Source organism: Ovis canadensis, chromosome 21 (assembly GCF_042477335.2).
Source record: "Ovis canadensis isolate MfBH-ARS-UI-01 breed Bighorn chromosome 21, ARS-UI_OviCan_v2, whole genome shotgun sequence".
Taxonomy (NCBI): domain Eukaryota; kingdom Metazoa; phylum Chordata; class Mammalia; order Artiodactyla; family Bovidae; genus Ovis; species Ovis canadensis.
Window position 1 is genome coordinate 55504887 of NC_091265.1, and position 12292 is coordinate 55517178.

A 12292-nucleotide genomic window follows, 5' to 3' on the forward strand; every position below is an offset into this window, starting at 1 on the left:
TTACTCCTCCCAGACACAAACAGAGGTAATCCATTTGTTTCAGCAACATTACGAGTAAAACACTTTATTCTTTATTGAGAATAGGGTGTGCAGACCACAAAACACAGTTCAACAGCATCCTGGGCAGGAGTACGCAAAGTGTGATTTAGTGTTTGCTTGGAGCAGCCTTACTGATTCCTGAACCATTCCAAGCATTTACACTGCCTATGCCAGGTCAATCCTGTCATTTCCTCGATCCAAGACTGAGAAATACAGCCTCAGGAAGACATCACCCAGCATCCAGTTCTCTCTAGATGTCCTCACTGTGTTTTCTTTAAAGGTGTTATAGCAGTGGCCTCTAGAATCCTGGGGGAGTCAGAGACACACATCAGTCAGCCTGAGCCCTTACCTACGACTCCCATAAATATCCAGACCCAGCACAATTCTTGGTTTTATTTCCCTCTTTTGGTAAGTATCAAGGGGTTTTCTCCTAAGCAGGGGATATGAGAGTTCATCCACAACCAAAGGGGCCAAGATATGAGGTTGCCATGAGGAAGGGTGTGGGAGTTGGGGATACAGAGGAATGATAAACAACAAATATCTTACTGAAGAGCATAAGCAAATATATTAACTATCCATTGATAAACCACATGAAAAAGAATAAGAAAAATAATATGTATTTCTGTATGTGTATAACTGAGTCACTTTGCTGTGCAGCAGATCTTAATGCAACACTGAAGATTAGCCACAGTTCAATAAAATTTTTAGAAAAGAAAAAGAATGTCCATAGTTCTCCTCTCTCCCTGTTTATTTCCTTCTGACTCCTGCTCCTTGTTTTCTCTGCAGAGAATGCTGGTTCTCCTCCTGCATCCCCACAATCTGTACTTTATTAAAAAAACTTTATTTTGTATTAGAGTGTAGCTGATTAACAATATTCTGAGATTCAGGGGGACAGCAAACAGACTCAACCATGTATATCCCTGTATCCTGGTTACAAAAATACCCCTCTCATCCAGGTTGTCATGTAATTAACCAGAGTTCCCCATTCTACACAGTAACCCATTGTTGGTTATCCATCTTAAATAGAACAGTGCCCACAACACGTTCTTGAAGATTTAACTTAGAAACTCTGGGAAGCCTCCTTTGGCCGAAACTCACCCTCTTTGGCCACTCCAGGCTTGGTTGGGTAACATACTCTGGTTCTCCAACCCCTCTGGTCAGTCCATAGCCTTCATCACCCAGATTAAGTCCCCAGTGCCCCAACGCAGAGCACCTTGGGATGCCATTTGCATGGAATCCAGTGCAGTTTCGCCTAGAACAAAGTAACCCTCCATATGGCTCCATGAGTTTACAGTTTTAGAATTCCTGAAATTCCCTCCCTTCCTCAAAGTCTTCTTTGAACCCATCAGCCAGCTCTGAACTCCCACAGGGAGCTGACATGAATCCTCCACCCTGCGCCGGGGCTGAGCAGTCACTGTGCACCCTTTATTCACATTAGCATCCAGCCTCCCCACAGAGGGGTCAGGTATCTCAACTCACAAAGGGGGCACCAGGCCAGAGCTATGGGAAGATGCATCTGAGAACTAGGGTGACCTTGTAATTTATCATACAAACCAGGAAAACTGCGAAAAGGGAAGGAAGACTGTTAATCCTTATGGTGGGGCAGCACACTGGGAGTGTCCCCAGCCATTCTCCTTGTCACATGACTTATTTCAAGGACTGCTAGAGCTAACCTACCATGTTCATACATCTGAGGGTTCAGATTGAACTGAAGCTCTTTGAACACTGAGGACCTGAGTGTTCCCCTCTCCTTGTGACTCCCACCATGCCAATATGGTGTGGTGTCTCCACATTTATTTCAAGATGATCAGTGTCCCAAACGGCCCTTTACTCTCAAATGGTTCATGTTGTGGGAGGCTCTGGCCCAGCCACAGGGCTCAGCAGCATCTGCAATAGTGTGAGATGGCCTGAAGAGGGCACCTTCTTCCCCATAGCAGCCCAAGGGTTCCTGTAAGTTCCTATTTGAGAACCACCCCTCAGGGTCCTCCCTTCACCTTGAGGATGTAGGCTTGAGCTGGGACTGGGCAGTTGATACCATTGATGGTGAAGATAATAGAGGCCAGGGTATTGACTGCAAAACATGAAACGTAGTGCTGTTAGAGAGAGAGGGAGAGAGGTTGGCCCTGGAGATCCTTCTTGTGTGTGGAGACTGGGAGTGACCCTGGGGCATGACCCTTTACCTTTGAACCCCTTGGCGTAGAGCTGATGAGTTTCTGGATGTTATTGACCAGTCTTCTTGGGCCAAGGATCAGTGATGTCCTGGTATCCACAAAGGGCTCACAGCTGCCAAACAAGCAATATTTCTTTTCATGGAGATGCTGAAAGACAGTGTGACTAAGCAGGCATCAAGGTCACTCTGGATCTCCCCAGAGATGCCCCCTTCCAGACTGTCTTCTAAACAGCCTTTTGTCTCTTGCCCTCTTTTCCTTTGCTCCTGACACGGCATCTTCCTTGACATTTTTGAATGCAGTACTTGAATACACCAGGCTCTTTTGCACCTTGACACAAGCTGGTCTTCCTTCCTAGAGGAGCCCACTCCCCTTTGACTAGCAAATTTCTTCTCATCTTCCAGATTCCTGCTTAATTGTCATGGTTTCAGGGAAGTCTTTCCCTCAGTGTTTTACAGTCTCCTTTCTTGACAGTCTCTGTAGACACTTCCTCATGTCTGAAGTGAAGTGATTCAGTCATGTCTGACTCTTTGCTACCCCATGGACTGTTGCCCACCAGGTTCCTCCGGCCATGGGATTTTAAGGCAAGAATACTGGAGTGGGTTGCCATTTCCTTCATCAGGGAAACTTCCTGACCCAGGGATTGAACCCGGGTCCCCCGCATTGTAGGTGGGCGCTTTACCATCTGAGGCACAAGAGATTCCCTCATGTCTAGCATGTACCAAAGTCACAATTCACTATGTGTGTGTCTCATTACCTGTGCATCTGCCTTCTTAGATGTGAGGGCAAGTTTTCTTTTCATTGCTTCCTTAAAGTGCCTGGCACACTGTGGATGCCCAATGCTTGTCTGTTTAGTGAGTGAACGAAGACTGAAAATAATGGATGAGAAACATCCAGAGAGCTGTATCTGATTGGGAACAAATAACAGGTCAACCACAGAGTGATGATGGAGATTCACAAGGGCAGCTGATTCTCATAGTGGTGGGAGAGAGGGGCTCCTCTTGGAGAGGGTGTCTGCCAGCACTGCTCCTACAACCAGCTCAGATGCTGAGACCCTGGCCAGGAAATACATGACTAGCCCACAGAAATTCCAAAGGACGGGTCAGCTTTTGTCTGATCACACAGAATCCTATCAATTATGCCTCTTGTCCACAGGTCACTCCTCGATTCCACCTTCCTGATTCTCTGTTATAGCCCTTGCCCCACTGTGCCCATGAACTTGGGGTGTCTTTTTTATTAGTTGCTTTCACATCTTAAGACTCTAGCAAATCTCTGTACACTTCTCAGTAGTTGCTCCCTTAGTAGACCAGTTCTCCCAATTTGCTCAAGACCTTCCCTGTTTTCTACCTGATATTTACCTATACTGAGAACTTCTTTGGTCCCAGATAGCTCCAGACAGTTGGTCATCTTATACCTCTCTTCAGGCTAGAGAAATTCTCCCTGATCCTCTGTTCATCACACTGTAGAGTCCTCTAACCATGCTCTACGCCTCACAGGGCAGTGGGTGCAATCCTCTCCCAGTGGCACAGACCTCTCTGGACCCTTTTAGGGCCCTGGTAGGGCCCTGGTAGAGCCCTGGTCAGAAGGCCTGCGGATTATGAACCCATGGGTTGTTTGTATATCTATGTGCTTGTGTGTTTTTTTGTATATGTGTTTGTATGTGTCTCTGTGAGTGTTTGTGTGTCTCTGACTAGCTATACATGTTTTTATGTGTCTCTGTGTATGTTCATATGTGTCTGCTTGTGTGCTTCAATGTGTCTGTGGGTCAGTGTCATTGTGGGTGGTGTATATGTCTGTGTGACTGAGTGTCTGAGAATCCATTTGTGTGTGACTGCCTGTGTCCATGTACAGTAGCGGAAGCATTACTTGGGCTGACCCTCAGAGGGAGATGTTTACCGGTCCATGTGTACACTCCAGTCACCCATGTGGATCAATGGTACCCAGTTGAGCACTCCCTGGTAGGAGGATTTATCCACCCCACCAAACATCACCACACTGTCTTTTGCCCTGCAGGTATAGAGAGAAGAGAGGGGGACATCCTTGGTGGACAGTAACAACAGCACTGTCTGAGAGCTGTGCTGGTCCACCTATCAAGGCCCTAATAAGGTCCCGATGTACAGATGCAGAAATAGCATCTAGGAGCGATTGAGATCCAGACTGAGGTCTGTTACTGGCTAATGAGTAGCACAGAGGAGGTTAGAAGCTGAGTCACCTGGCTGGGATCCACCCACTATATCTTCTGAAGATGCCCTACCTCCTGAGACCTGAGTGTTCAGACACACTCTGAGGACACGGTGCTGAAGCATATTGGCTTTCTCCTTGTCCAGCTTGTCATTTTTCAGGAAAATCAAAGCCTGGGAGTTCTAAGGGTGTGGGTTCACGACACCCAGATGTGGCACCACTGGCCTGTGACCTCTACTGTTCAAAGGGCCCCACACTCATAAGGGACCCCACCTCTGCTCTCCCTGTCTTGAAATGCCTTGTATTTCTTGAACAAGGGGTCCCACATGTTTGTTTTGTATCCCACCCATTCACTTTTCACTGGCTCCTGCTAATTGGGTAGCTGGTCCTGGGCTCCCAGTGGAATGGTAATGAGGAAGGAAAGATATCCACCATCCTTCTCCTTCCTTCCTGATCAAATTCATAAGCAAATCGTATTGCTTTTTCCTCCAAGTTGTTTCCTGTGGCCTTCCATTAGTCTTCCTCCTTAACCCCCTAGACCAAGTTACTGGTCTTGAGCCCAGGAGCAGGGTTGTATTCCAATAAAAAAGTTATTTATAAAGGCCAGGGGTGAAGCCAGGTACAGCCCTGGGGCTATATTTATGATTGGTTAGATTATCTCTCAGGATTCTTCTTTATCAAGTTCTTCTTTTCATGCAACTGAAAGCATCTTATAGCTACTTTGGAGAAAGGAATTGTTCATCTCAAACTTACTTGCTCAAGTAGAAGGCACAAACAGGCTCAGAAATGGCACCTTGATTCTTCAGGTTGGCAAAAATAGGGATAGTATATATTGGGGTAGTTCAAGCCCAAGATGCCATCAAAAGATGCATCCTCACACCTGTATTCCACAACGCTTAGACTGAACAGCTGGTCAGTACTTACAAGGTCCCCAATCTGTGGGAGAGAAGAGTGTTCCCTTAGAGATACAAGAAGTGAGGCTAGGACTGAGCTGGGGTGCATTGCCATTAAATCCTCAGAGAAGAAATGAGGCTGGGGTGTGTCTTTGGTGGACCTCAGACGGTTAGACCATGCTGGGAGGAAAAATTGTGTCTCATTTGTGAGAGGCTGTGAATTTTAAAACATCTGCCCCTCTGAAAAACACCACCTGAGTGAGTCAAATTGGCCTTGTGGCTTCTGTCCAAGTGGGGTAATCAAGAATCAGGCCAGAACCCATTGGTGCCCCCTCGTGGCCAAAATGAGTCAAGAGCAAGGTAGCCTTCTCTGGCATCACTATGACCTAATGACAGGAATGGAATGAATTCTCTGTAAGGTACTGTCGATTATGCATCTGTCCAGGAAGACAGAAGTCGAAAACAGTCTTGCTCTCATGGTTCAATGAAACTGCTGCCTGGGAAATTCACTTTTGGGGATATGTGTGTATTTGTGCAAGTGTGTATGAGAGAGAAAGGGCGCGGGGGGGGGGGGGGGGAACTACTCAAGTACTTTGAGAAGGCAGGCCATACATTTTATGGGACTCTCAAAGGCACCCTAGAGTGAGAACTCATTTATCAGGCCCCTTGACATCTCTGGCCTCCAGTTTCTCACTATTGATACCTGAAGCCCTTGACTGCCCCAAGGATCCCCAGATCACTTTTATCCTGTCCCTAAACACCCTACAGCAATTTCAGTCCTGAAAAACCAACCCAGCTCCACCTTTTACCACATGTGTGACCTCAGCAAGGCCCTTGCTGTCTGCACCTCAGTTTCCTCATATGTCTCATGAGCTAATCAGACCACCTGCTTTGTGGGGTTGTTGCAGGATTAAACCAGTTATTACCTGAAAGTGCCTGGAACAGTCTGTGAATATAAAAGTAGGTGCTTTTTTCCCCATCTTCTCACTCCCAGCAAAATGAGCCTTGAACTGCTCATGGGCAGAGGAGCTGCAAGTCCATACCTCAACCCACCCCCTGGGTTAGCTAATCCGTTTGCTTGTGTGTCACCATGGGCACTGCCTTCCCAGGGACAGGATCCTGTGGATAAGATGATCAACATCTATGGGAGTTAGACTAGGAATGGTGCTATCAGATGGTGCTGCATCTGTCCATAGCTAGTCCTGACTCAGCTTCTCTTTACACGTTACCCAAACAATGTTATAAGCAAGAAATCCCTTCATGCTCCCAAATCCACAGGCGATCCAGAAGGTCTTTTGGTTGGCCAGAAAGAGGAAGATTTGTAATGTCTGAATCTAACTTGTGTAGCTGCAGACACAAGAGATGAGTGTCAGCAGGTGCCAAGGATGGAAACAGAGCGGCAGGGCAAGTGAAGCATGGTCCGGGTAGGGAGTGTTCGTACTCACAAGAGGCTGGACTGGGGCAAAAGAGGGAGGGCACCCACAAGTCAGATGAGCCTGTGTCAAAACAACCTGGAATTCCTGAGGGGGTGTTCCAATGGTGATGTTACCTACATAGAGCATCAACAGTGCAAAGGAGGGAGTGGGTTAGTGCAGAACTGGCTACCCTCTAATCCCACACTGATGTCTCCCTCTGGGTGCTATAGATCTCTTGAGATCACTTTCCAACCACTGTGAAGCTCACAGCCCTTGATCACAGAGGGGCTTTCATTTGATTTTTTTTCCTATGCTACATTGTAAGCAGGATATTGATTCTATGACCAGATGTTGAAGTGGTACCTCCTGCATTGGAAGCACAGAGGCATAACCACTGGGCATCTAGGACTGCTGGACACCCAGGGAAGTCCTGGTGCCTTTATTTGAGAAACTCTGTAGTCTCTTCAAACCCAGCCTTAGCACCTCCTTCTCCAGGAGGTCCTTCTTGATCAACCCCAGCCACTCCCTCTAAACTCAGACCACATCCAGTCAACACAAGTCAACACAAGTGACCCTTTCATTTGACATGTATTTACTCTTTGCATATCTCTCAGGCTGGCATGGGCATTCTTGAAGACAAAATAAGCCCTTTTTCTAATCAAAAAACCATAACCACTGTGTTAGATTCTGATGGCCTTACACAGAATATGGGTTCCATAACTTTTTACTGCTGTGGTTCTTGCATCTGTGGAAACTGAATTCCTCTGCCCGGTTATTCACAATTGCTTTGCAGTTGGTTCTACCTTCTGATCAGAGATGGTTCACTCTTCATCTGTAACTAGTTCACTCCCTTAGTTCAGAAGCAAATGCTGCCGCTGTTGCTGCTGCTGCTGCTGCTGCTGCTGCTGCTGCTGCTGCTGCTGCTGCTGCTTTGCTAAGTCACTTCAGTCGTGTCCGTTCTGTGCAACCCTATAGATAGCATCTCACCAGGCTCCACCGTCCCTGAGATTCTCCACGCAAGAATACTGGAGTGGGTTGCAATTTCCTTCTCCAGTTCAGGAAAGTGAAAAGTGAATGTGAAGTCTTTCAGTTGTGTCCGACTCTAAGTGACCCCATGGACTGCAGCCTACCAGGCCTCTCTGTTCTTGGGTTTTTCCAGGCAAGAGGACTGTAGTGGGTCATCATTGCCTTCTGCTCAGAAGGAACAATATCCCTCAAACTAATGACACATCTTTGACACAGAAATGGATGTTTACTCGCCATCTGGTAATTTCTGGGCCCAGTCACCAAGACAAGAGTTGAGGATGATAGTGCCTTCTCCTCTGCGTGGGGCCAGTGCTTCTGCGTCATGCAGGAGCCCCAGCCGCAGCATACCACCTGGCATCTCCAACTGAGCCCCAGTGGTAGGCTAGAGCACCAGGGGGCGCTGTGGAGCACCATCCTCCCAAAACACTCACATCCATGATGTTCCTCAGGGGGGTGAATAGTTATATTTGGGCCACGAGAAGAAATCTGAGACAGTCTGTAGGCATGTTCCTTCAGGAAATTGTTCAGCATGTTTTGTTTTTTTTTTTTTTTCTCACTGAAGGTATTTCTCATGGTCTTCACTTTCCTTAGAGGTATTCTTTCACTGAACATTTGACAAAGAAAACAAAGAAGATGCTACATTTAGCTGTCAGTGTTAAGGTATAACTGTCATTGCAATGGCAGTGTGTATTTTCTAATCATTTTTATGAGGTAGCTTATTATCAGAATTTTATGCATATTCCATGGCAAAGACGTAGGTTTGAATAAAGCTTCTGTTCTGTAATGTTGAGTAAGCCATATGACCACGTGGAGTCTCAGTCTCCCCTTTGGTAAAATAATGGAATGTAATGATTCAAGCCCTCCAAATAAGATATCTTGGGGATAAGTGAAGTGATGGATATAAGGTGTCTGATAAATAGGAAGTCTCAACATGACAGCCAGTAGCATTGCTGTTGCCATCCCACTTTATCCTTCTTATAGAAGCTCAGGGAAGGAGGTCGAAGGGGGATTCCTCTCCTCTTTTACATGGGAGGAATTAGAAATGCAAGAGGCTTGTGAATTGGCTGTGGTCACGCTGCTTGTCAGATATAAAACAGTGTATAAGTAGCCCTCCCAATGTTTCTCCAAGTTGAAAGAGAAGAGATAGTTGAAAAAAGAATCCAGGAGATAGGGAACAAGTTAGAGAAATGTAGAAGCTTGAGAAGGAAAAATGAGTCAAATGAAAAATTAAAAGAAAACAACACAGAGAGAAATACACTCAGAGCCTTCCAAAGGGATGGAGAGATAAATGACAGTGATACAGAGATGCAGACATAGACATATACACACTGAAGCAGAGAGGGAACAAAGAAAACATGCTAAATAAAATGTAGAAAAGTGCTATTCCACAGGACCGCACCTACATCTGAATTGACTGTGTACTGAAAATTGCAAGGAGTTCCTATTTCAATAGATCATGACATGACTGGATCCCAAGAGTTGTGCAGCTACGCAAATCTACACAAAGACCCTTGGGACCCACAGTTCCTAAGCAACATACTTACCAAAAAGTGAGAATTGACCTTTAAGATTGTCAGGGGAATATTCCATTCCCTTATAAAATGGATGAATAGAATAATCAGATGAAAAGAAAAATCACAGAAATGAATATGATGTGGCTTACAGTCTCCATACTTATATGACTCTGCAATCTGAGAAGGCCACCAGTCCGAGGAGCACAAGCCACTTCATGCTTCTTTCCTGGATCCAAGTACTCAGGAAAGATCAGTTTTTTAGCATGTAGTGGTGACCGGGAGTCCTTAGTTGTATATGATCTGACATGCCCTAGTTTAGGCCTTTAGGCCACTAATAGGTCTGAAAAAAAACACAAGGTCTCGACAAAATCTTTCCTTCATCAGTGTCCTTGGCGAGTGGACTTTGAAGCTTCACAGAATACAGAGAATTGAACTGTAGTATCTTCCTTAAAGCTTGGTTGGAAAATCAGACTGATCTGTATGGACATCTAAGAAGATGGAGAACCTTGACTACTTGGAGAGAAAAACTGCTAAGAACATCATGAAAATGGATACTAAGAGCCATGCTCGACATTCGTGGTTTCATGTCATCTTCCTAGCCACTTCATGAGATATGCATTGCTGTCTTCATTGGAGAGGAGATTGCTAGGAGGATAAGTTGTCAAATGGCAAAGTGAAGACTTCAGGGACAGCCCAGGTACATACAACTGGCTTTAGGTAGTGGGTCTAATGGCAGATATCAGGGGCAGTCTATGATGCCAGTCTGCATCAAAGATTTAGAGCAGAGCAGTACTTCAATTGCATGGTTTCAGTATTGGAAGAAATGTCATATGCATCCACAAGATATTTCATATCATCCAAAAAATGTACAAGGAAGTAGCGTGTTCTGGGTTCTGGGTTAAAGGCTTCAAAGTCAAAGTTGTCCAAGACAAAAGTAGTCTTTATCTTAAGATAGCTAGCAGTCTAGTTCTCACACACTCATGGCCCCAGGAGGCCCTGGGCAGCACAGAACCCTCCCAGCACAGCACTGGGATCAGCCTTTCCTTCACTTCAACCATGCTGGAAAGCAGGCCAATTGGCCACATTTTCAAGAGAAGTCAGAAGTTTGGATATATATGTACAATGTGCTGATTTTTATATTAGCAACTAAAGTTTTTTTTTACCCAAAAAAAAAAAAAAAGTGGAAATTAAATCTCCACAGTGATGTGCTGGAATAAGCCTTCAGTCTCTGCAGGTTTTTATTTCTCGCCTAGAGTTGGGAGTGCAGTGGAGACAGAGAGGAATTTAATTCATGTTGGTTGATTTACAAAGAGACTGAATGCATACTGAACATGTGTGTTTCCTTTCTATTTATGAAGAAATATCACCGGGGACATACAAACCAATGAATTTTACTGCTGAAGACAAATGGATATATTTCTGATATAATTTCTTCATAGGGTCTATGCTGTGAAAAATTTTGTCTGCCAAATCAAACATACAAAAAAAAAATTTTTTTTGAACCGTCTTCCCAATCAAAGAAGACAAAACAACTGTGGCAGCCATGTAAAGCCAATCATATTTAATGACTCATCCAGGACTCCCAGGGCCTATTCATGCATGAGATCTATCAATGAATGTCCCCTGAATGCAGCAAGAGCCTCTCCTAGTCACCAGATGTGTGTAGATGGGGCACTGTGTCTTAACACTGATTTTTGCACTTTGTTTAAATTCAGTTCTGGTGGTTAAATCCCAACAGGGGTTATATGACGTCACTGACAAATGACACAAATATATGCCGTTTGAACTCTGGTGTTGGAGAAGACTCTTGAGAGTCCCTTGGACTGCAAGGAGATCAAACCAGTCCATCCTAAACAAATCATCCCTTAATATTCACTAGAAAAACTGATGCTGAAGTTCAAGCTCCAATTATTTGCTCATATGATGGGAAGAATTGACTCGTTGGAAAAGACCCTGATATTAGGAAAGATTGAAGGCAGGAAGAGAAGGGGAAGACAGGATGAGATGGTTGGATGGCATTACCAAGTCGATGGACATAAGCTTGAGTAAGCTCCAGGAGTTGGTGATGGATAAGGAAGCCTGGCATGCTGCAGTCCATGGCGTTGCAAAGAGACCAACACGACTTAAGGACTGAACTGAACTGAACAAATTGAGAACAAAGACTGATAAATCTAATTGCATCAAGTTGGTGACTAGCTGCCCATAACAACACATTACTTAAATGGCTTTAAAATTCAGAATTATGGCTACATTCAGAGTGGAATATCTTCTAAGGAAAAATAAAAATGCTGCCCATCCAAAATAAGACCAAAGAAAATAAAAAGAAATACAGGAAAGAAATCTGAAACTTTATTATACAACTTATTCTTCCTCATATTGCTTCTGTTATTGTGACAGAATCATGTATGTGTTAACAGGTAAAAGCTACACAATAATTAAAACTAATGTTCTGAAGTAAGCCTTTCAGTGGCTAGAAAAAGAGGTTCACTCATAACACAAAGTACTTTAATTAAAACTCTGCTGTCTTAAACCTTGAACTGAAAGCATAAGTTTGTACCAACTAATTATATTCTTTTTTTTTTTTTAAGAAAATGTGTCCTTCCTACTCTGACCAATGTAAAGCCTAGAAGCAATGACAGCTTGATAACAGTGACTATTCTGAGGTCTAACATCTAGCTTCTAAATACATTTCCCATCAGACAATCAATGGATTCATAAAGAGATGGCTGATTTCAGGACTGGGTAAAGAAATGCACAAAATAATCTTGGGAAACATGAAGGACCAGAAAGCTAAGGGACTTCAAAAACCAATGGGGACTGGAGAGAAAGTTTAGGAATCCAAATGAAAATGCCAATCATCTACTAGTTTGTTGGGCAGAGTGATGTTTCTGCTTCTCAACACACTGTTTATGTTTCTCATAGCTTTCCTGCCAAGAAGCAAATATCTTCTGATGTCATGGCTGCAGGCAGCATCCACAGTGGCTTAGAGGCTCAGATGAAGAAATCTGTCAGTGCTTCCATCTTTTTTCCTTCTATTTGCCATGAAGGATGGGGCT

General features: G+C 44.5%; 1 pseudogene; it reads right to left on the reverse strand.

The window, feature by feature from the left end:
* Positions 1–204: 204 nt before the first annotated feature.
* On the reverse strand, positions 205–8253 carry LOC138426658 (pregnancy-associated glycoprotein 1-like; annotated as a pseudogene).
* Between the last annotated feature and the right edge of the window lie 4039 nt (positions 8254–12292).